Raw genomic sequence first — 21,890 nt, 5'->3', positions numbered from 1 at the left:
AGTCTTTTTACAGTCGTAACTTATTTTCTTGAACTGCTAGGCTTTGGAACTTTCTTTCATCTTATTGATTTCCCCACTTATGACCTGAACACTTTCAAGTCTAAAGTAAATAATTTTTTTTTTTCATCATCTATTATTAACTTCAAATATCAAATGGAAGTTATGTAGTTATGATACCTGTGCCAGCGACACGTAAAAAGCACAATCCGAACGTGGCCGATGCCAATGCTGCCTTGACTAGCTTCTGTGCTGGTGGCACATGACCTGCTGTGCTTGAGGAGACCTATTGAGTCAAGTACATCAACATCAAAATAAATATCAAATGGAAATAGTAGCTGTGATACCTGTGCCGGTGGCACGTAAGAAGCACCATCCGAACATGGCCGATGCTAGCGCCACCTTGACTGGCTTTTGTGCCGGTGGCACATAAAAAGTACCAACCAATCATGGATGCTGCCAGCCTCCCCTGGCACCTGTGCCAGTGGCATATAAAAAGCACCCACTACACTCACGGAGTGGTTGGCGTTAGGGAGGGGATCTAGCTGTAGAAACACTGCCAGATCAGACTGGAGCCTGGTGAAGCCTCCTGGCTTCCCAGACCCCGGTCGAACCGTCCAACCCGTACTAGCACGGAAAACGGACGTTAAACGATGATGATGATTGTGGCTTCTTGCCTTGTTTGGGACTTTCTTATTAAAAAAAATTGAAGTTAGAATGATGAGTTACTAACAGCTGAGGCAAGAAGAGTCGTAAACATTTCTAAATAAAACAAATATTTGGAGAAGAGTGGTCACAACCTATCTATTAAAAATACTGAATAAAGTTAAAGTTTTGTGTATCTAGTGTATCCATAAATTATTTCCTTGTAGATAGTTGGCTGCAAAAACAAATCATATGAAAAAATAAGGCTAATTTCCATTCATAAATTAAAAATAGCAAGACCATAGTATGCATTTTATGTACCAAGAAGGAGTATCTAAACTTGTGTATATGAGAAAATGGACATATACACACACACACACATACTTATTATCCAAAGTGTAGAGTATTATATATCCATTATGGCCAATATTACCAATCAGTTTTATGCTAGGGATTCAACAGAGTGTTAGGTAACAATCTGATTATGTAATCTTGCACTCATCAGAGGTAGCTGTTGTTAAATAAAGGCTACCTCTGATATGTGCAGGGTTATGTAATTGGAGTGTTACTTAACACTCTGTTGATTCACTGGTGCAAAGCTGATGGGTAAGATTGGCTGTGATGGACATATAATACTGTACATTTTTTAAGAAATACCCACTTTATCAACAGATATACAAGTGCATTTTTTTCCTGACTTATGGACTCTTAGATGACTTATACACACACACATATTCATATATATATATGAATATGTAAAGGTGGCGATCTGGCAGAAACGCTAGCACGCCGGGCAAAATGCGTAGCCGTATTTTGTCTGCCGTTACGTTGTGAGTTCAAATTCTGCTGAGGTCGACTTTGCTTTTCATCCTTTTGGGGTCGATAAATTAAGTACCAGTTATGCACTGGGGTCGATGTAATCGACTTAATCCCTTTGTCCTTGTTTGTCTCCTCTATGTTTAGCTCCTTGTGGGCAATAAAGAAATATATTCATATATATATATTCTGGTGCTGCCATCATGTGTAACTGGTACCTGTGTCGGTTGTACATGAAAAACACCATTCGAACGATGGGTCTCACTAAGATAATGTGGCCAAAACTGGTGTCACACAACTAGCAGCCTTGCTGATGGCACATAAAAGGCACCGTTTGAGCACTGTGCCTCATAGAGGCAATGTTGCTGATACCAATGTCACATAACTGGCCAGTGGCATGTAAAAGCACTCATTACACTCTCAAAGTGGTTGGTGTTAGGAAGAGCATCCAGCCATAGAAACCATGCCAAATCAGACCGGAGTGTGATGCAGCCCCTCAATTTGCTAGCCCTGGTCAAACCGTCCAACTCATGCCAGCATGGATAATGGATGTTAAATGATGATCGTGATGTAGATGATGATATATCTATATATACAGAACGTGATGGGTAAATTGTTGCCATTTTATATTTTTAATTTCATGCATGTATATTGTTTGCTTTTGATTTTGTCAACTACACAGTATAGTAGGGTCAGTTGGGCACTGTCTGTGAGGAAAACAGCACCATGAGGCAATTCACTCTGCCAGAAATTTGGAAACAACATGCTGTACTGTTTGGCATCTATGCTAGAAGCTCCAATATGAACATTTCAGAGTGTTTGAATGTCAATCTCAGGACAGTATAATCTGAGGACATGTACCAAGGGTGATAAAAATCAAACATCTAGTGAACATCATGGCATTTGAAGTGATTGCTAGTGATGAAGATGTTATACCTCTATTCAACTTCCCGCACAGCTTCAGACTCAACACAGAGGTCTACATCAAATGCTTGGAGGAGGTAGTACTGCCTGGGTCAAAAGGGTGGCAACAGGACTCTGCACTATTCCACACAAGCAAGAGAATCTAGTCATGGCTGCCATACAATTTCTATGACCACGTCATCCCTAATATCTGACCATCTAACTCCCCAGACTGCAAATCCTTTGATTATTATGTGTGGGTCACAGTTGAGCAAGAGACCAACAAAACTTCTTGTAACACCAAAGATGAACTGAAGGCAAGAATTATGGCATCATTCACCAATTTAAACTAAGAGACCATCTAGAAGAGTTGCAGGAGATTCTGAAGTCGTCTGGCAGCTGTGATTGAAGCCAATGACGATTTTATAGAATAAATTTACTCTTTAGTATTTCACAATATTTTAATGTAATTTTGGTAAATATATCTGTTAAAGTGAGATGTCAGTGTTATTTCCATTTCTGTATAATTTAGACAATAGTTTATTCACTGCACCCTGTATCACACAAGCATGTAATACCTGAACACATGTTATATATATATATACACATGCAACACATATTAACACATGCTACATACATGGACAATGTTAACTTATGCCCACATATATACATCATACACATGCACACTGTTTGGTTACAGACACACACACACACATACACATACTACATCAAAAAGCACACCTCAACTGCTACACAACACACACACAAGTTACAGACGCACAAACTCACTCACGCACACAATCACACACATCAGACTCACTAGCCCCTATTCACACATACTTACACATTCACACACACACACACCATTCTCACATACATACACACATGCACACACACCTTCACACCTTCATTTGGGATCACCAGCATTTTATTATCTCCCTTTCTTTCAGTCTCTTCTTTCAAACTTCTTTTTCTAATCATTTGTCATGCCTGACTGCTAAAGCTACAAGATTTTTTTTCATTTCCTCTCTGTTTATTTTCTCTTATTCCTTTCTGTTGAAGAGCATAGGCTTGAAACGTAAAAGACTTCTTCATTTTCCCAAGCATCAAACTAATACACCTGTTTGTTGTTCATACACCTGTCTTTGTCTTTTGTTTTTGTATAAATTTCAACTATATATATATATATATATGTGTGTGTATGTGATCCCTGTGCCGGTGGCATGTAAAAAGCACCCACTACACTCACGGATTGGTTGGCATTAGGAAGGGCATCCAGCTGTAGAAACACTGCCAGATCAGACTAGAGCCTGGTGCAGCCTTCTGGCTTCCCAGACCCTGGTCGAACCGTCCAACCCATGCTAGCATGGAAAACGGACGTTAAATGATGATGATGATGATAGACAAATAACTACAGGGGCATCAAGCTGCTGGATCAGGTAATGAAGGTTACGGAGAGGGTTGTAGCCCAACTAATTAGAGAGAGAGTTACCTTAGATGATATGCAGTTTGGGTTCGTGCCAGGGAAAAGTACTACTGATGCTATATTCCTGGTAAGACAGCTGCAGGAGAAATACCTAGCCAAAGATAAGCCCTTGTACCTGGCTTTTGTTGACTTGGAGAAAGCCTTTGACAGGGTCCCCCGGTCCCTTATCTGGTGGTCAATGAGGAAACTAGGGATAGAAGAATGGTTGGTGAGAGCTGTTCAAGCCATGTACAGAGACGCTGCTAGTAAGGTGAGGGTTGGCAACGAGTACAGTGAAGAATTCCGGGTAGAGGTTGGGGTCCACCAAGGTTCAGTCCTCAGTCCCCTCCTATTTATCATAGTCCTCCAGGCAATAACGGAGGAATTCAAGACAGGTTGCCCCTGGGAGCTCCTCTATGCTGATGACCTTGCTCTAATTGCTGAGTCACTATCAGAACTGGAGGAGAAGTTTCAGGTGTGGAAACAAGGATTAGAATCGAAGGGCCTTAGAATCAACTAGCCAAAACAAAGTTCTAATAAGTGGGAAGGTAGATCAATCACAAACGCCTTCAGGTAGATGGCCCTGCTCGATCTGTAAAAAAGGTGTAGGTAGAAACTCTATAAGATGCACCAAGTGTAAGCTATGGACACATAAGAGGTGCAGCAATGTCAAAGGAAGGCTAACTAGGAAAATAGTTTTTGTCTGTGGCAAATGCTCAGGAGCAATAAACACTGGAAATATGCAGAGACCAACTTCTGCCACGTTCCAGGGAGACAAACTAGAAGTAGTTGATAGCTTCCGCTACCTAGGAGACCAAGTCAGTAGCGGGGGGGTGTGTGCTGAAAGTGTAACTGCTAGAGTAAGAATAGCCTGGGCAAAGTTTAGAGAGCTCTTACCCCTGCTGGTGACAAAAGGCCTCTCGCTCAGAGTAAAAGGCAGACTGTATGATGCATGTGTACGTACAGCCATGCTACATGGTAGTGAAACATGGGCCGTGACTGCTGAGGATATGCGTAAGCTCGCAAGAAATGAAGCCAGTATGCTCCGATGGATGTGTAATGTCAGTGTTCATAATCGTCAGAGTGTAAGTTCCTTGAGAGAAAAGTTGAACCTAAGAAGCGTCAGTTGTGGCGTGCAAGAGAGACGGCTGCGCTGGTATGGTCATGTGACAAGAAAGGCTGAAGATAGTTGTGTGCAAAAGTGCTACACCTAGCAGTGGAGGGAACCTGTGGAAGAGGTAGACCCAGGAAAACCTGGGACGAGGTGGTGAAGCACGACCTTCGAACTTTAGGTCTCACTAAGGAAATGTCTAGAGACCGAGACCTATGGAAGTATGCTGTGCATGAGAAGACCCGGCAAGACTAGTCAGGCCATAACCCGTGGCCCCGACCGGGGACGTAGTCAGTCCTGTGCATACCTTCCTTCTTGTGACACTTATGAAGACCTGTTGAGGCAAGTGAAAATCAAATCAAATCAAAACAAATCAAAATAGATGAACATCAGTGGAATTGTATTCTTCGTGGTACCAGTGCCGGTGGCACACAAGAAAACCACCCAAACGTGGCCGTAACCAGTACCGCATCGACTGGCCTCCGTGCTGTGGGCACAACACACACCATCCGATCGTGGCCGTTCGCCAGCCTCATCTGGCACCTGTGCCGGTGGCACATAAAGACACCATCCGAAGACCCGGCGACGTAGTCAGTCCACCTGTGCATACCTTCCCTCTTATGACACTTGTGAAGACCTGTTGAGGCAAGTGTGTGACACTTGTGAAGACCTGTTGAGGCAGAGGCAAGTGTGTGACACTTGTGGAGACCTGTTGAGGCAAGTGAAAATCAAATCAAACCAAATCAAAATAGATGAATATCAATGGAATTTGTATCTTTGTGGTTCCAGTACCGGTGGCACACAAGAAAACCATTCGAACGTGGCCGTCGACTGGCCTCCGTGCTGTGGGCACAACAAACACCATCTGATCGTGGCCGTTCGCCAGCCTCACCTGGCACCTGTGTCGGTGGCACATAAAAACACCACCACCATCCAAAGACCCGGCGACGTAGTCAGTCCACCTGTGCTTACTTCCCTCTTATGACACTTGTGAAGACCTGTTGAGGCAGAGGCAAGTGTGTGACACTTTGTGAAGACCTGTTGAGGCAGAGGCAAGTGTGTGACACTTGTGGAGACCTGTGAGGCAAGTGTGTGACACGCGTGACACTTGTGAAGACCTGTTGAGGCAAGTGAAATCAAACCAAATCAAAATAGATGAACATCAATGGAATTTGTATCTTTGTGGTTCCAGTACCGGTGGCACACAGGAAAACCATCCGATCGTGGCCGTTCGCCAGCCACATCTGGCACCTGTGTCGGTGGCACATAAAGACACCATCCGAAGACCCGGCGACGTAGACAGTCCACCTATGCATACCTTCCTTCTTGTGACACTTGTGAAGACCTGTTGAGGCAAGTGAAAATCAAATCAAATCAAATCAAATCAAATCAAAACAAATCAAAATAGATGAACATAAATGGAATTTGTATCTTTGTGGTACCAGTGCCGGTGGCACACAAGAAAATCATCCGAACGTGGCCGTAGCCAGTACCGCATAGACTGGCCTCCGTGCTTGGGGACGTAACAAACACCATCCGATCGTGGCCGTCGCCAGCCTCATCTGGCACCTGTGTCGGTGGCACATAAAAACACCATCCGAGCGTGGCCGTCTGCCAGCCTCGTCTGGCACCTGCCTGTGTCGGTGGCACATAAAAACACCATCCGAGCGTGGCCGTTCGCCAGCCTCGTCTGGCACCTGTGTCGGTGGCACATAAAATCACCCACTACACTCTCGGAGTGGTTGGCGTTAGGAAGGGCATCCAGCTGTAGAAACACTGCCAGATCTGACTGGCCTGGTGCAGCCTTCGGGCTCCCCAGACCCCAGTTGAACCGTCCAACCATGCTAGCATGGAAAACGGACGCTAAATGATGATGATGATGATGATGATGATATATATTTTGAATAGTACTAAAGCAGAAGTGTGGGTGGGTTGTTAAGAAGTTTGCTTCTCAACCATATGGTTTTGATCACAGTTCTACATGGCACTATGAGTGTCTTCTTCTGCAATAGCTCTGGTTATGAATATACAGTTGAAGCCAATGTGCATATACTAGTAAAGGAAACATTCAAGTGTCCCTGTATATAAAGTACTAGAAAGTTAATTAAACTTTATCTTGTGCTTTGTATTGAAGGTAGCTGAGAAGAAAGGCTGTTATTCTTCCTCTGACGCAGAATAGGAATACTTAGAGTTATATATGTTGCTAGGTGTCTGAAGGAAATGAAAGGCCAAATGGGTCATTATAGCCATGACCACAAATAATGTTGTTAGAATGCAAGTAGGATTGGTTGTAACAAAGCTGGTGTTTTGTAATAGTTTGTTGCTGCCCAAAGCAGCCAGAAGAAAGATGAGTCACACTAAGAGCAGGGCCAAGAAGGGCTGGGCTGACACTTCTGATTGGTTGAAAAATGTTAGCAGATACAAAACAAAGATATAGAAACAAAGTGTGTGTGTGTGTGTGTTTACTTATAAGCATGTACATTTATATCAATATATAAATGTGTGTGTTCAAACACACACAAAATATTCATAAGGGAACAGCTGGCTTAAGCATACATTATTTGAAGTTTCATTGACATATAAAACATACTTAATCAGCTTAATCATTCAATTACTTGCAATAAAGCTTATCATGTATACAGTGTATGAAACTGTAAGGTACTTTAAAGTCCACAACTGCTCACTAAGAAATGTGAAATCTATACAAACATGTTGAGTTCTGTTTTCCTTCATTTGTACAATTAAATGTATCATCGTCATCATCATCATCATCATCATCATCATCATTTAGCATCTGCTTTCCATGCTAGCATGGGTTGGATGGTTCAACTGGGGTCTGGGAGGCCGGAAGGCTGCACCAGGCCCAGTCTGATCTGGCAATGTTTCTACGGCTGGATGTGTGTATATAAATGTGCGGATATGTGTGTGTGTGTGTGTTTATATATATATATGCACACACAAAGGTCAAGGTGTGACTATTTTATTACAAAGTTTGTTTCCCAATCACATAATTTTGAGTTCAGTCCCACCACGTGGCACCATGGGTGGGTGTCTTCTGCTATAGCACTGAGCTGACCAAAGCTTTGTTAGAATAAATATCAAACTTGTCCTTGACAAGATTTGAAATCAGGGATCATGTACCTTAAACAAGTAAAGTGTAAATAGATTTCTTAGTTATAAGGGCACTATGTTATATATATTTCGATCGTTACCAACGTTGCTTCACTGGCACCTGTGCCAATGGCACATGCAAAAAGATTCAAGCGAGGTCATTGCCAGTACTGCCTGATTGGTCCCCATACTGGTGGCACGTAAAAAGCACCACTACACTCTCAGAGTGGTTGGCGTTAGGAAGGGCATCCAGCTGTAGAAACTCTGCCAGATCAAGATTGGAGCCTAGTGCAACCATGTGGTTCACCAGCCCTCAGTCAAAATCGTCCAACCCATGCTAGCATGGAAAGCAGACGTTAAATGATAATGATGATGACGATGATGATGATAACTTGTTTTATTTCCCCCAATTCAACTCCTTTATTTAAGAAGGTTGTAAAAGATCTTTGTTAAGTACTTTAATATATCACCAGAGAACATATTTCCATTGTGAAAGTTATTACTGTAACAATATATATATCACCATTACAATGGCATTTTTTTTCTGACCAACACTTTTATGATGTTGAGTCATATATTTTAAAGTAATTTATTTATAACCTCATGATGAAAGATTTATAAGAACATTCAACTATCCAAACAAATTTGTATGAGCATGTCATCAGAGAATGGATCTTTTACTTGCTTCAGTCATTAGACTCTGGCCCTGCTGGGGCACCACCTTGCATGCTTTTAATTGAAGGAAATGACTCCAGTAATGTTTTTCTTTAAAGCCAGGTACTTACTATATCAGTCTCTTTTGCCGGACTGCTAAGTTATATGGATGTAAGCACACTAACACTGGTTGTCAAGTGATGAGGAGAGACAAACACAGACACAAAGACACACACACACACAGATATACTTAATGTCAGCACAAGGAGGCACGCACATACACATACACTAGCAATCTCCAAAGTGTGGCCACTGTAGCAGTGATAGAAAAGTATAAATATTGATTGGATGGATGAACAGATAAGCAGACAGATAGATAAACATAGACGAACAGACAGAGAGAATTGTGTGTTTGTGTCTACTTGTCTGGACATCACGCGCTAGTTGTAAACGAGTGTCACCTTCATAAAAGTTTATTTGGTTCCAATCTTTTGTGGAGACCTAATCAACCATGTGGGAATGATACTTCACATTGAAACAGGAAGAACATTTCACATTGCTCCAATCTACTCAGCTGGAAACAAATAATTATGTAACGAATTAGTATCCTGTTCAGAGGGGATGTTGTGATCTCAATTGCTTTAATGCCTTGGAAATGGGAAACTGTCATTATGTGTCTTAGAATTCAAGACAGAATTGACCAGAGATTGATGATGATTATGAATAATCTTCATAACTACAACATATATGGTCAGATTAGGGATTTCCTCATATGTTGATGAGACCTGCCACTGGTACCATGTAAATAGTGCTACTTGTTCCATTGTCAAGTGGTCAGAAACTAAACAGGATCTCCCACGTGGTGGGTGTCTGGACATCCAGGAAGACTAAAAACAAAATCTGTCAAAAGGTAGATGAGCTCCTTGAAGGCCAACAGCCATCCAGTTGGGGAAAGAAATGGCAAAACACCCAATATCCTCACCATGAAGATACTAAAGAGAAATTCAGAATAAAGTAACGATATGGCTTCACCTGGTGACAGAACTCACACTTAATCAGGAAGGCTTTTGGTGTAGTATTATCAACACACTGCAAAAAGCATATAAAAGAGGTCAATGATGATTACGTAAAGGTAATATGCTTATTGCAAACAGCATTGATAAATATCTCATAAAATATTAAACATGAATAAGGAAGAGGGAGTTATTTCAAATATTAGTCAATAAGACGACAGATATTTTAATTTGTGCTTTAGTTTTAGATAATAACTATTCCAGGATGAGTGATAGTACCCATATGGTGAAATCAATAGCCAGCCTGGCCTATACATCTGGAGTTTAATGTCTGCAGGAAAAAGGTAGGTATGAAAGGAATTGGAGAGAGTCTGGTTTGAATGTTTGTAACATTATGAACTTTGTTAAAGTTAATTGGTTTTAGTGTAAGTACACCTATACGTGTGTGTGTCGAGGGGTAATCAATACTCTTGATACCAACCTGCCTGTGACCTGGTTCTGTGAAGCAAACTTAATTAAAGTTAAAAATTCTTCTGTCAAAATTTCGTGTTAATTTATGTTCCAAACACATGCTTAGTAGTTCTTTCTTGTACAAGCACAAGGCCAGAAATTTTGGGGGGAGGGTTTAAGTCAATTATGTTGATCCCAGTTCTCAACTGGCAATTATTTTACCATACTCTGAAAGGATGAAAAGCAAAGTTGATCTTGGTGACATTTTAACTCAGGACATAAAGCTGGAAAACACTGGATTAATTATGACAAAGTTACTTTATTAAATTCTTCATTATTTTCAAAATAAATTGAAACAAAAGCAGTGGATTTCAACAGAATTACTGAGCTTTGCAAAAGTCCTGTTACACTTATTTTGACGCTCTCAACAAAGGACACAACGATAGTTTTGATGTAGTAAGACATGTTTTTATTGTTTTAACATATAAATATGTACATTATTTACATTTGACTGATATTTGTCCTCATCTTGTTTGCTGTTAACACAATGTTTCGGCTGTTATACACTCCAGCATTCATCAGGAAATTTCAAACTTGGGTTCTCATTCCTGAGGTATTTTCGATGTTGTTGTTGTTGTTGTTGTTGTTGTTATTATTATTATTCAGGTCACTGCCTGGAATCGAACTCAGTGACTGCGGCAACCAAAAGTCCTTCAACCAGAAGTTCATGTTTAACCCTAACCACTCTTGCATGGCCTTAGCCAAGTGGGCTGAGGCACTGTCCTGCTGAAAGACATAGTCCAACTTCTTTATGATCTTTCTCACCCAGGGTAGGACTTTCATGGCCAAGATATCCCTGCAATTGGCTGCAGTGATCCTGTAACTGACCATGAACCACACCAGGGCATCTTGCCATTTGAAGCCAGGGTGCTTGATTGTGGACATGTAGTGGACCTTGGAGATATTCTGGCTGAAATTGATCACACAGTTGTTCTGCTTGCTGATGACCAGATTGACCATGAACGATTTTTCATCAGAAAAAATGAGAATTTGATTGCCATGACACTTCAAGTCATTGAGAAGGCAACTACAGTGTTCCCAACACTGTTTTAACGTATGGTCGGTGAGCAGAGGCCTTTCCATACACCTTAGGCACTTGCTGCCCTCCTCCTTGACATGACAACCTTGGACATCATGGCCACTGAGATGTTGTTCTTCCCAAGAGCAGTTATTTTCAGCTTTGGATCATTTTGAAGGTCTTACTCATGGCCAAATGGTTGACAACTTGAGGTTTGCCTGATTGAGGTCGATCTTTGTGGTATTTTTCCATTCTTGAGCCGCTCTGCAATTTTTGGTGAAGTCAGACTTGTTGTGGCCCACATACAGGAGAGCAGAAGTCTTGATTCTTATTGCTTCCATCTCGATACACCTGTACACAATGTAAAAGACATTTTAATTATATGTGCTGGAAAAGTAGAACTTTAAATATGCTTGACAGCACTTTTTCTATCACACACATTAACCTTTCGAAAGATCAAAACTGAGTATAACAGGACTTTTGCAATGCCTAGTATGATAGCAAAAGGGATAAAGGGTTCAGTGGCAAAAAGGGGGAGCAGCCATGAAACATCACCTTAAAAAAGGTAATTTACTGAGTATGATTACAAGAATATCATGGGGCCCACATGGCTAAGACCTGCTTTTATTGGAAAAATCACTTTAAAACACATTCTGTTGTTATTGTTGTGTGTTGAATTCTGTTTATAATCATCTAAGTACCAACAGTTGGTGTTAAACAGAGTTGAATAGTAGGCCAAAAAGTTTGCTTCAGAACCAGGTAGTTTTGGGTTCAGTCCCACAGCATAGCACCTTGGGCAAGTGTCTTCTTTTAAAGCTCCAGACAGACAAAAGCCTTGTGAGTGGATTTGGACAAAAACTGAAAAAGGCCGATTCTTATATTTATATATACATGTGTGTGTGTGTATGTACATGTACAAGGGTTGGACAAAATAATGGAAACACCTTGAAATTTCAAACGAATTTATTTTAATATGAGGTAGGACTTACAAGGTATGGACTCGTACAAAGTTTGAATTGTTTTCAAAGGAACTTTTGTCCATTCTTCAGCTAAAACAGTCTCCAGTTCTTGTAGTGATGATGGTGGAGGATATTGACTCCTAACTTGTTTTTCTAAAATGCACCATAAATGTTCAATAATATTGAAATCTGGGGACTGTGGTGACCAGATAAGATGTTCAACTTCACTAGAATGTTCCTTGTGCCATTCAGTAACAAATTTATCTGTGTGAATTGGTGCATTATCATCCTGAAAGATTGCGTTTCCCTCTGGAAACAGTTCCACAACCACAGGATAAATTTGATCAGATAAAATGCTTAAACAGTCTTGACTATTAATTCTGCCATGATGGGAAACCATTGGACCAGCAGATTTCCAAGATATAGTCACCCCCCAAAACCATCACAGATATTCCTCCATTTGGAAGAAGGCAGTCTGGATAAATGCTTCTTTTGGCTGTCTCCACATGTATACTTGGTTGGTGGTTGGAAATAAGGTAAAAGATGACTTGTCTAAGAAATTAACATTCTTCCACTTTTCTAGGGACCAATTCTGTTGGTTTTTCCCTCCATTCTAAACGATTTGCAATGTTTGCTTTTGAAAGTAGTGGTTTTTTTCTTGCAGTGAAATCTGGCTTTGTGCAGCTCCTGGTGAACAGTTTTTGTGGAAACTGGGTTCTCGAGGTGGTCATTAAGCTCTACAGTAATTTTGGGAGCTGTACTTTTGTGATCCTTTCTAACAATTCATGTAAGAGTCCGATGGTCCCTATATGAAAGTTTTGGCTTTCTTCCAGAGTTTTGTTTCAACAAGATATCATAAAGGGGTATATCTCCTAATATTGCCTGAATATCCAATACCAATTAAAACAAGCATATGAAACATAATATGTATACATCTGGGCTGGCCAGGGCTACCCAAGAACAATGAAAGATGAAAATTACTTAATTCTTCTGATAGCAATCCAACTGTGACAACCACACCTTTTAAAAAGCTGTTTTAAAATGTCCCCATTTGAATCAAAACCTATTATAATTACATTTTGTGATATTCCAAAAGCCAACTTAATTAACCCTTTCAATAACAGTCTACCGAAGACGACCACTTCCAGTTCCATTATGCAAAAGTAATATATTTTAAACTGTCAATAGTTAACCTTCTGTTATTATTATTATATGTCAAAACACTTTACTCATTCCAAACAGCAACTACCATTCCATCTGATTCTATCACAAACCTATATTAAATTTTGTGGTTGTGTTGAGCATGATTGTTACCAACATCGCCTAATTGGCACCTGTGCTGGTGGCATGTGTAAAAAGATTCGAGCGAGATCATTGCCAGTATCGCCTGACTGGCACATAAAAAGCACCCACTACACTCTCAGAGTGGTTGGTGCTAGGAAGGTCATCCAGCTGTAGAAACTCTGCCAGATCAAGATTGGAGCCTGGTGCAGCCATCTGGTTTGCCAGCCCTCAGTCAAAATCGTCCAACCCATGCTAGCATGGAAGGCGGATGTTAAACGATGATGATGATGAGGATGAGGAGGATGATTTTGTCAGAAACTTGCTTCTCAACCACATGGTTTCAGTTTCAGTCTCACTGCATGGAACCTTGGGTAAGTGTCTTCTATAGCCTCAGGCCAACCAATATAACTCTTTTGATAACAATCCATATAAGACTGATGGTTGGTGGGTTAAAAAATGCCAAGAGATTAATGTGGAAGAATTGGATGGAAGAGGAAGACCAAAGATGACAAGGATAGAATTGATGAAGCTCAAACTCTGGAAGACAAATCTCAGAAAAGTGATGACAAATGAACACAAGTCATGGGATTCTTAGTTGGAAAAGACTCGTCCAACCCCCATGCCCAGTAGGAAAAAGTGGACGTAAGAGGATGATGATGATGATGACGACGACGACGATGATGATGACAACAATGATGAGGACAAGGGAGAGAAAGAAGAGGAAGAAGAAGAAAAAGAAGAAGAAGAAGGTGGTGGTGGTAAGGAGGAGGAGTAAGAGGAGGAGGAGGAGGAAGAAGAAGAGGAGGAGGAGGAGAGGAGGATGGGGAGGAGAAGAGGGTGAGGATGATGATGAGGATTTAAAACCTTCAATCATAATTTATGTAAGATCCTTTCATTAAGTCATATTCCAAACACCAATTTCATATACTAATGGAGTCAGGAATGAAATTCAAAAACGATCTATCAACTACAGCTTTGTTTATGAAAAGGGATCAAATCATTTCATTAGAATCAGTAAACTGAATTCAATTGTTGTAAAAATCCTTGAGAAGAAGGAATGGAAATGTTTTATTATTAATTTATTTTTTAATTCGTCAGGGCAACTGGAGCAAGCATGGTTATATTGGCTTCGTTTGAGACATAAAGCACCAGCAGTAGTCAGATTCTGAAGTCTTGATAATGTAATCAGTACCCCAAGACCTTATCTTCATTGCCAGATGAAGACATCAAACTGCGAAAACAATTCCACTGACAAAAATAAAGTAAAATAAAATGAAATAAAATAAGAAATATTTGTACAAGCATAGAAAATAGAATAAAACAGTCAAAAAGAAAATTATAATTCAGAAAATCATTTTTCTATGAAAGGTAAAAAAAACAAACATTATCCATACTAGTAAATGAATAAATAAATAATCAAAACAATAAATATGTATATACATACATATGTACATACATACATACATACATACATACATACATACATACATACATACATATATATATATATATTATATTATTATTATGTATGTGTATATGTGTGTATATATATAAGGATATGAGTATATATGCACTCATATTTATATTTATATGTAAATGATTTTTGGTATGTACTCATACTTACATTAGAATCTCAAAGGGCCGTAAGATAATTTTGTTAATGTCTCATTTATACCTGCAATATATGGCTAATATAGGTTAAATGAGACATACTTTCTGCATGGCCGAAACAGCTGTCAGTTAAATGTATATGTATTTTTATATCTTGTTATATTTATTTAGTTATATCTCATTATATTGATTGTAATTATTGTACTGTATTAATGTCTAATCTTAATGCTCTTGTGTAGTGTTTTAATAAAGTATATGATTCGGTATTATCTGATAGTTGATGAATGATTTAGATATATTTCTCCATTTTCTCATTTTGTATATATATATCATCATCATCATCATCATCATCGTTTAATGTCCGCTTTCCATGCTAGCATGGGTTGGACGGTTCAACTGGGGTCTGGCAAGCCCGAAGGCTGCACCAGGCCAGTCAGATCTGGCAGTGTTTCTACAGCTGGATGCCCTTCCTAACGCCAACCACTCCGAGAGTGTAGTGGGTGATTTTATGTGCCACCGACACAGGTGCCAGACGAGGCTGGCAGACGGCCACGCTCGGATGGTGTTTTCGGTGTTTTCTTATGTGCCACCGACACAGGTGCCATACATACATGCACACACACACACATATATATATATATATATATACACATACACACACACACACACACACACACACACACACACACACACACACACATATATATTATATAAAATCCGTTCTGTCTGTCTGTGTGTGTCGTCTAGGATCTCGGGCACCTCCATCTGATTGCGCTCAAATTTGGTATGTAGATACCAATGGTATCAGGGCGTGTAGAAGTCTTGAAAAAATTACAAAAATCCATTCCAGGTGAGAATGCGATTGATAAAGCCATGGGAACATGCATTTGTATGCGCAAATATATATAAATATATATAATCCATTCATCTAGATTTACCTCCAGCTAACCCATTTGCATACATCGTTTTTGTCCTGCTTTTCTTCCGTCCACCTGTACCTAACTGCACCTTCCATTTTTGCTGTTTTTGTACTGCTTAAAGGCACGTTTCTTTCCTGCCAAGCTTACTGTTTAAACCATGTTTGAGTTCTCCCAGTCGACAGCCTTATCATTACTGGTACTTTAAACTCTTCGGTTGCATAATTTGTGTGAATAAAATCGTTTTTCTTTGAAATAGAAAAAAGTCTATCTTTATTTCTTCTTTTGCTGGTGTCTCAAATTAAGGTTAAATCAGTGTTTCTCAAAGGGGAGGCCTATGTTTTGAGAAAATTTGGTTTAAATATTTGACAACTCAGCACTGTCCATTGGACGCGGTAGCGGGGGGGGGGGGGCGTTTTGCTCACATATATATAATTATATATATCATCATCATTATCATTTAACGTCTGCCTTCCATGCAGGGATATACGCGTGTGCACACACATAGACACATGCACACACATGCACGCACACACACACACAGTATTTAAAATGAACTGAACTATATAAATGAAGAAAATATTAGTGAAATAAATGAAAAAATGTAAAGTAAATACATGAAGATAGGTAGGTAAAGGAGAAGATACAAGAAGCAGCAAGTGTATGGAAAGGAGTGTATGTGAAGGGGACAGAAGGAGTATGTAGTGATGATCAGCATTTTAATACAATTCTTGAAGATGACACTTGGAGTTGGCAAAGTATTAGTGGATTATGGCCCTATGCTAAATTGGTAACACCTGGGAGATAAATGAAAAGATGAGCAGCACACATATGTAGGTGTGTGTGTGTTTATTAGATGAATCTGAATCTTAATAGATATATTAATTAATCTGATGTAAATATTCACTGAGAGTGCTCCATAAATAGTTAGAAATGAATTGATGCTATGGTCAATGTGTATGGCAAGAAACTTTTTAATGTGAAGCACAAAAATTTACAAAGGATAAGGTCTGTGCGGCGGATCACCAATTTCTAACTCTTATATCTGTAAATCTTGTATATCATCATTCATCGTTTAACGTCTGCTTTCCATGCTAGCATGGGTTGGATGATTGACTGCGGTCGGCGAACCAGACTCCATCTGATCTGGCAGAAGAGGTTCTACAGCTGGATGCCCTTCCTAACGCCAACCACTCCGAGAGTGTAATATAGTGGGTGCTTTAATGTTCCACGGCACGAGGGCCAGTTTGGTGGTACTGGCAACGGCCCACGTCTGAATGAATGGTGCTTTTTACGTACCACCTGCACAGGAGCCTGTCCAGCGGAAACTAGCAACGACCTAGCTCAAAGGTTTCACATGTCACCAGCACAAGTGCTAGTAAGGCGATGTGGTAACGATCACACTCGAATGGTGTGTCTAAACGTGCCATCGACATGAAGGCCAGCTTGTTGCTCTGGCAACGATCTCACTCGTATGGTACTCTTAGCGCTCCACTAGCAACGGATGCTAGTCACTGAGTTTGATTTCGACTTCGATTTCAATGTATAATTCAATATACATTAATAAAGATAAGTTTAGCACATTAACTTAATGTGTAACATTTCATAAACGCTGCCACTGAATTTAGGATGTTTATATTACTTATGAGGTATTCTATATTTTTCAGCTAGAGTATAGTTGGGTCTCAAGGGGTTTATACAACCTAACAATATGTGTTATATAGTGAAAACAAAATTTCCATTCAAATAGCAGTTACCTGATGATTTCGTTTGAGTCTAACCGTCTAAGTCGTAGTGGAAACGCCACCTATTGTCGCAAATAGGCATAAGAATATTGTATAAATTTTATGATTGAAAAATTTGCTATATTTTGTACATACGAATATACCATCCTGCAGGCACAATAAAACGGGCTCATGCAATTGTGCCTGTGGGTGGGAGTTTCTCCACCTCTGGTCTATGGAAACTAAATAAATGGAAAGAAATTATAGTTTTTGTATGTGGCAGATGCTTGGGAGCAGTAAACACTGAAAATCTGCAGAGAACAACTTCCGCCAAATTCCAGGGAGAAAAACTAGAAATAGTTGATAGCTTCCGTTACCTAGGTGACCAAGTCAGTAGTGGAGGTAGGTGCACTGAAAGTGTAGCTGCTAGAATAAGAATAGCCTGGGCAAAGTTCAGAGAGCTCTTACCTCTGCTGGTGACAAAGGGCCTCTCACTCAGAGTAAAAGGTAGACTGTATGACGCATGTGTACGAATAGCCATGCTACATGGCTGTGAAACATGGGCTGTGGCTGCTGAGGACATGCGTAAGCTCACAAGGAATGAAGCCAGTATGCTCCAATGGATGTGTAATGTCAGTGTACATACTCAAGTGTAAGTACCTTGAGAGAAATGTGGGACCTAAGAAGCATCAGATGTGGTGTGCAAGAGAGACGACTGCACTGGTATGGTCATGTTGCGAGAATGGATGAGGATAGCTGTGTGAAAAAGTGCCACACCCTAACAGTTGAGGGAACCTGTGGAAGAGGTAGGCCCAAGAAAACCTGGGATGAAGTGGTGAAGCATGACCTTCGAACTTTAGGCCTCACCAAGGAAATGACTAGTGACCAAGACTTTTGGAAATATGCTGTGCTTGAGAAGACCCGGCAACACAAAGGAGACCATAACCTTGTGGCCTATGCCAGGGGCGTCACCAGCCCACTTGTGCATATCTTTTCCTTCTTTGGACACTAAACTCTGCTTGCGAAGACCTGTTGAGGTGAGTGAATTCAAAATCAAATTCGATGACTGGCATCCGTGCTAGCGGGGTACAAAGAGCATCATACGAGTGTGATCGTTGACAGAGTGGCTAACTGGCTTCCATTCCAGTGGCATGTAAAAGCGTGATCATTACCAGCATCGCCTTACTGGCACCTGTGCTGGTGGCATGTGTAAAAAGATTTGAGCGAGGTCGTTGCTAGTACCACCTGACTGGCTCTGTGCCGGTGGCACGTAAAAGCACCCACTACACTCTCGGAGTGGTTGGCGTTAGGAAGGTCATCCAGCTGTAGAAACTCTGCCAGATCAAGATTGAAGCCTGGTGCAGCCATCTGGTTTGCCAGCCCTCAGTCAAAATCGTCCAACCCATGCTAGCATGAAAAGCAGACGTTAAACGATGATGATGATGATATTTACCTCCTGAGATTGCAATTTCACCAAGTGGGACATAGGATTCACATGGAGGAAACTCAGATCAGCAAAGCTATACTTTAATGCAGTTGTTTTGAACCTAGTCATTAATACCCCTTTGGAGGCATTGTAAGCACAGAAAGGGCTGGCAAATGTTGAGGGGTGGGGGCACAAGGAGTGCTTGGTGTTTAGATGAGTCATGATTTTATTTACAAATATAATAATTAAACCAAGTATAAGGTGGTGAGCTGGCAGAACTGTTAGCACGCTGGGCGAAATGTGTAGCCATATTTCATCTGCCATTATGTTCTGAGTTCAAATTCTGTCGAGGTCAACTTTGCCTTTCATCCTTTCAGGGTCGATAAATTAATTACCAGCTACGCACTGGGGTCGATGTAATTAATTTAATCCGTTTGTCTGTCCTTGTTTGTCCTCTCTATGTTTAGCCCCTTGTGGGTAATAAAGAAACAGAAATAATAATTAAACCAAGTACAATATCTTTATTTTAAACAAGTTTTCAATAAACTTTGTCAGGATTAAAAATATGAGTCAGATATTGTGATATGAGTGAGAAGAAAGCATAAACAGATAATCCATCAAGATACAATGTAATTTCATTATAGAAGTGGGACATGTATTAGGCAGGATATTATAGGAACATATGAATAATAAGCTATTGCAGGAAAATAATTTTCATTTGATTAAGATATCTCTTTATCTCCCCGCAAAATCACAGGAAGGGTAGGGCATTCACTAAAGAGCATTCATGAAAGTATCAAGGGGCTGAACTAGTAAAGGTTGAGAACCAGTGATATACAGTGAGCTAAAGTATGACATCTGTTGAAAAGGGAGATCTGAAACCCTGTTAGTGACATTTAAATGAGTTGGATGGCCTGATTGCCCTGTATAGGAGAAGAGAGAGATATTGACACCATTAGAGGGTTATAGCAAAAGTATAAAAGTTGAAGAGTAAAATTGAATGAAAAAACAAGAAAGGAAAATCGAATTTACTGGAGAAAGATCTACTACATTGGTTGCACAGGCCATATTTAGTGGCAAAGGTAGATATGGATTGACCAGAGCTTTTTGTCTCCTGGCCTTTATAAACGTTGGGTTGGTAATTGATGTTTCTTCAAAAATAGAAAAAAAAAAATGAAATTGTTTTCTGCACCAAGTTATACTTGATTGTGAGTGACATGGTGAAGAGGTAGAAGAGGAGAGAGAACATAGTATACTCATGTATTCATATCTATCTATCTATTTATCTATCTATCTATCTATCTATCTATCTATCTATCTATCTATCTATCTATCTATCTATCTATCTATCTATCTATCTATCTATCTGTCTGTCTGTCTGTCTGTCTGTCTTCTGTCTGTCTGTCTGTCTGTCTGTCTGTCTGTCTGTCTGTCTGTCTGTCTGTCTGTCTGTCTGTCTGGCTCTTTCTTTCTGTGTGTATGTGTAAGTATATGCATGTGCGTGCATGTGTGTGTGTGTGTATGTATGTGTATATATATATATATGTATGTATGTATATGTACAAATGTATACATACACACACACATCTTTGTATATCAAAAGGATGTGTTATAACACTATTCCACATATACAAAAAGAGCCATACCAACAATCCAGCATACCTCCATCATCAGCTGCCCCACGGATATCATTATGGTTTCAACACCTGAGGAGTATCATTCAATCCAGCGGTGTCAACAGCACTAAAAGAAGTGCTGTTTGGGAACAAGCATACCAAAAAACAAAACACACAACTTTCAAGCACATTCACCCTATGTACTGCAGTATTCAATCAAATATAGGCTGGTTTAAACACTAACTTTAAAATTAAACTACAACAAGAAACACATAAATCTATATCAGTATTAATAGTAAACCTACAATAACTAAATTATATTCTAAATAGTGACCAATCTTTAAGTCCATACAAATAATAATCCCACCAGTCTTTCATAGTTACTACAATAATAACAGAAAGTGAAAACTTTATTTCAATTCTCTCCAAAACAAAAACACAATTGAATTTAATGAATAATAGAATAATTATGAGTGAAATACATTATTTCATAATTCAAAAGTTAATAATAAAAACACTACATACTCTTAATATATATTTTTCCCCTTACAAGTGTAAATGGAATCCATGACCATGATACCAACATATAAATCTATATATAACCATCTATACATATCTATCTATCTATCTATCTATCTATCTATCTATCTATCTTCTATCTATCTATCTATCTATTATCTTATCTATCTATCTATCTATCTATCTCTCTATCCATCCATCCATCATCCATCCATCCATCCATCTATCATCTATCTATCTATCTATCTATCTATCTATCTCTATCTATTTCTCTCTCTCTCTCTCTCTCTCTCTCTCTCTCTCTCTCTCTCTCTTCTCTCTCTCTATATATATATATATATATATTATATATATATATATGTTACATATATATATATATATATACATATATATATATATAACATATATATGTACACATATATATATATATATATACACTAATTACATGCATACATATATTATACATATATATACAATATGGAGCAAAAATAATTCACAAAAAACTTATTTGTGAAGATATTGACTCTGTTACTATCTAGTGTAACAATTTAAATATGATAATAACAGGACCAATAATATAGGTGATTGCAT

The sequence above is a fragment of the Octopus sinensis genome, linkage group LG20 (assembly GCF_006345805.1).
Source record: "Octopus sinensis linkage group LG20, ASM634580v1, whole genome shotgun sequence".
In the NCBI taxonomy this organism is placed as follows: domain Eukaryota; kingdom Metazoa; phylum Mollusca; class Cephalopoda; order Octopoda; family Octopodidae; genus Octopus; species Octopus sinensis.
Note: the sequence above shows the minus strand (reverse complement) of the source record.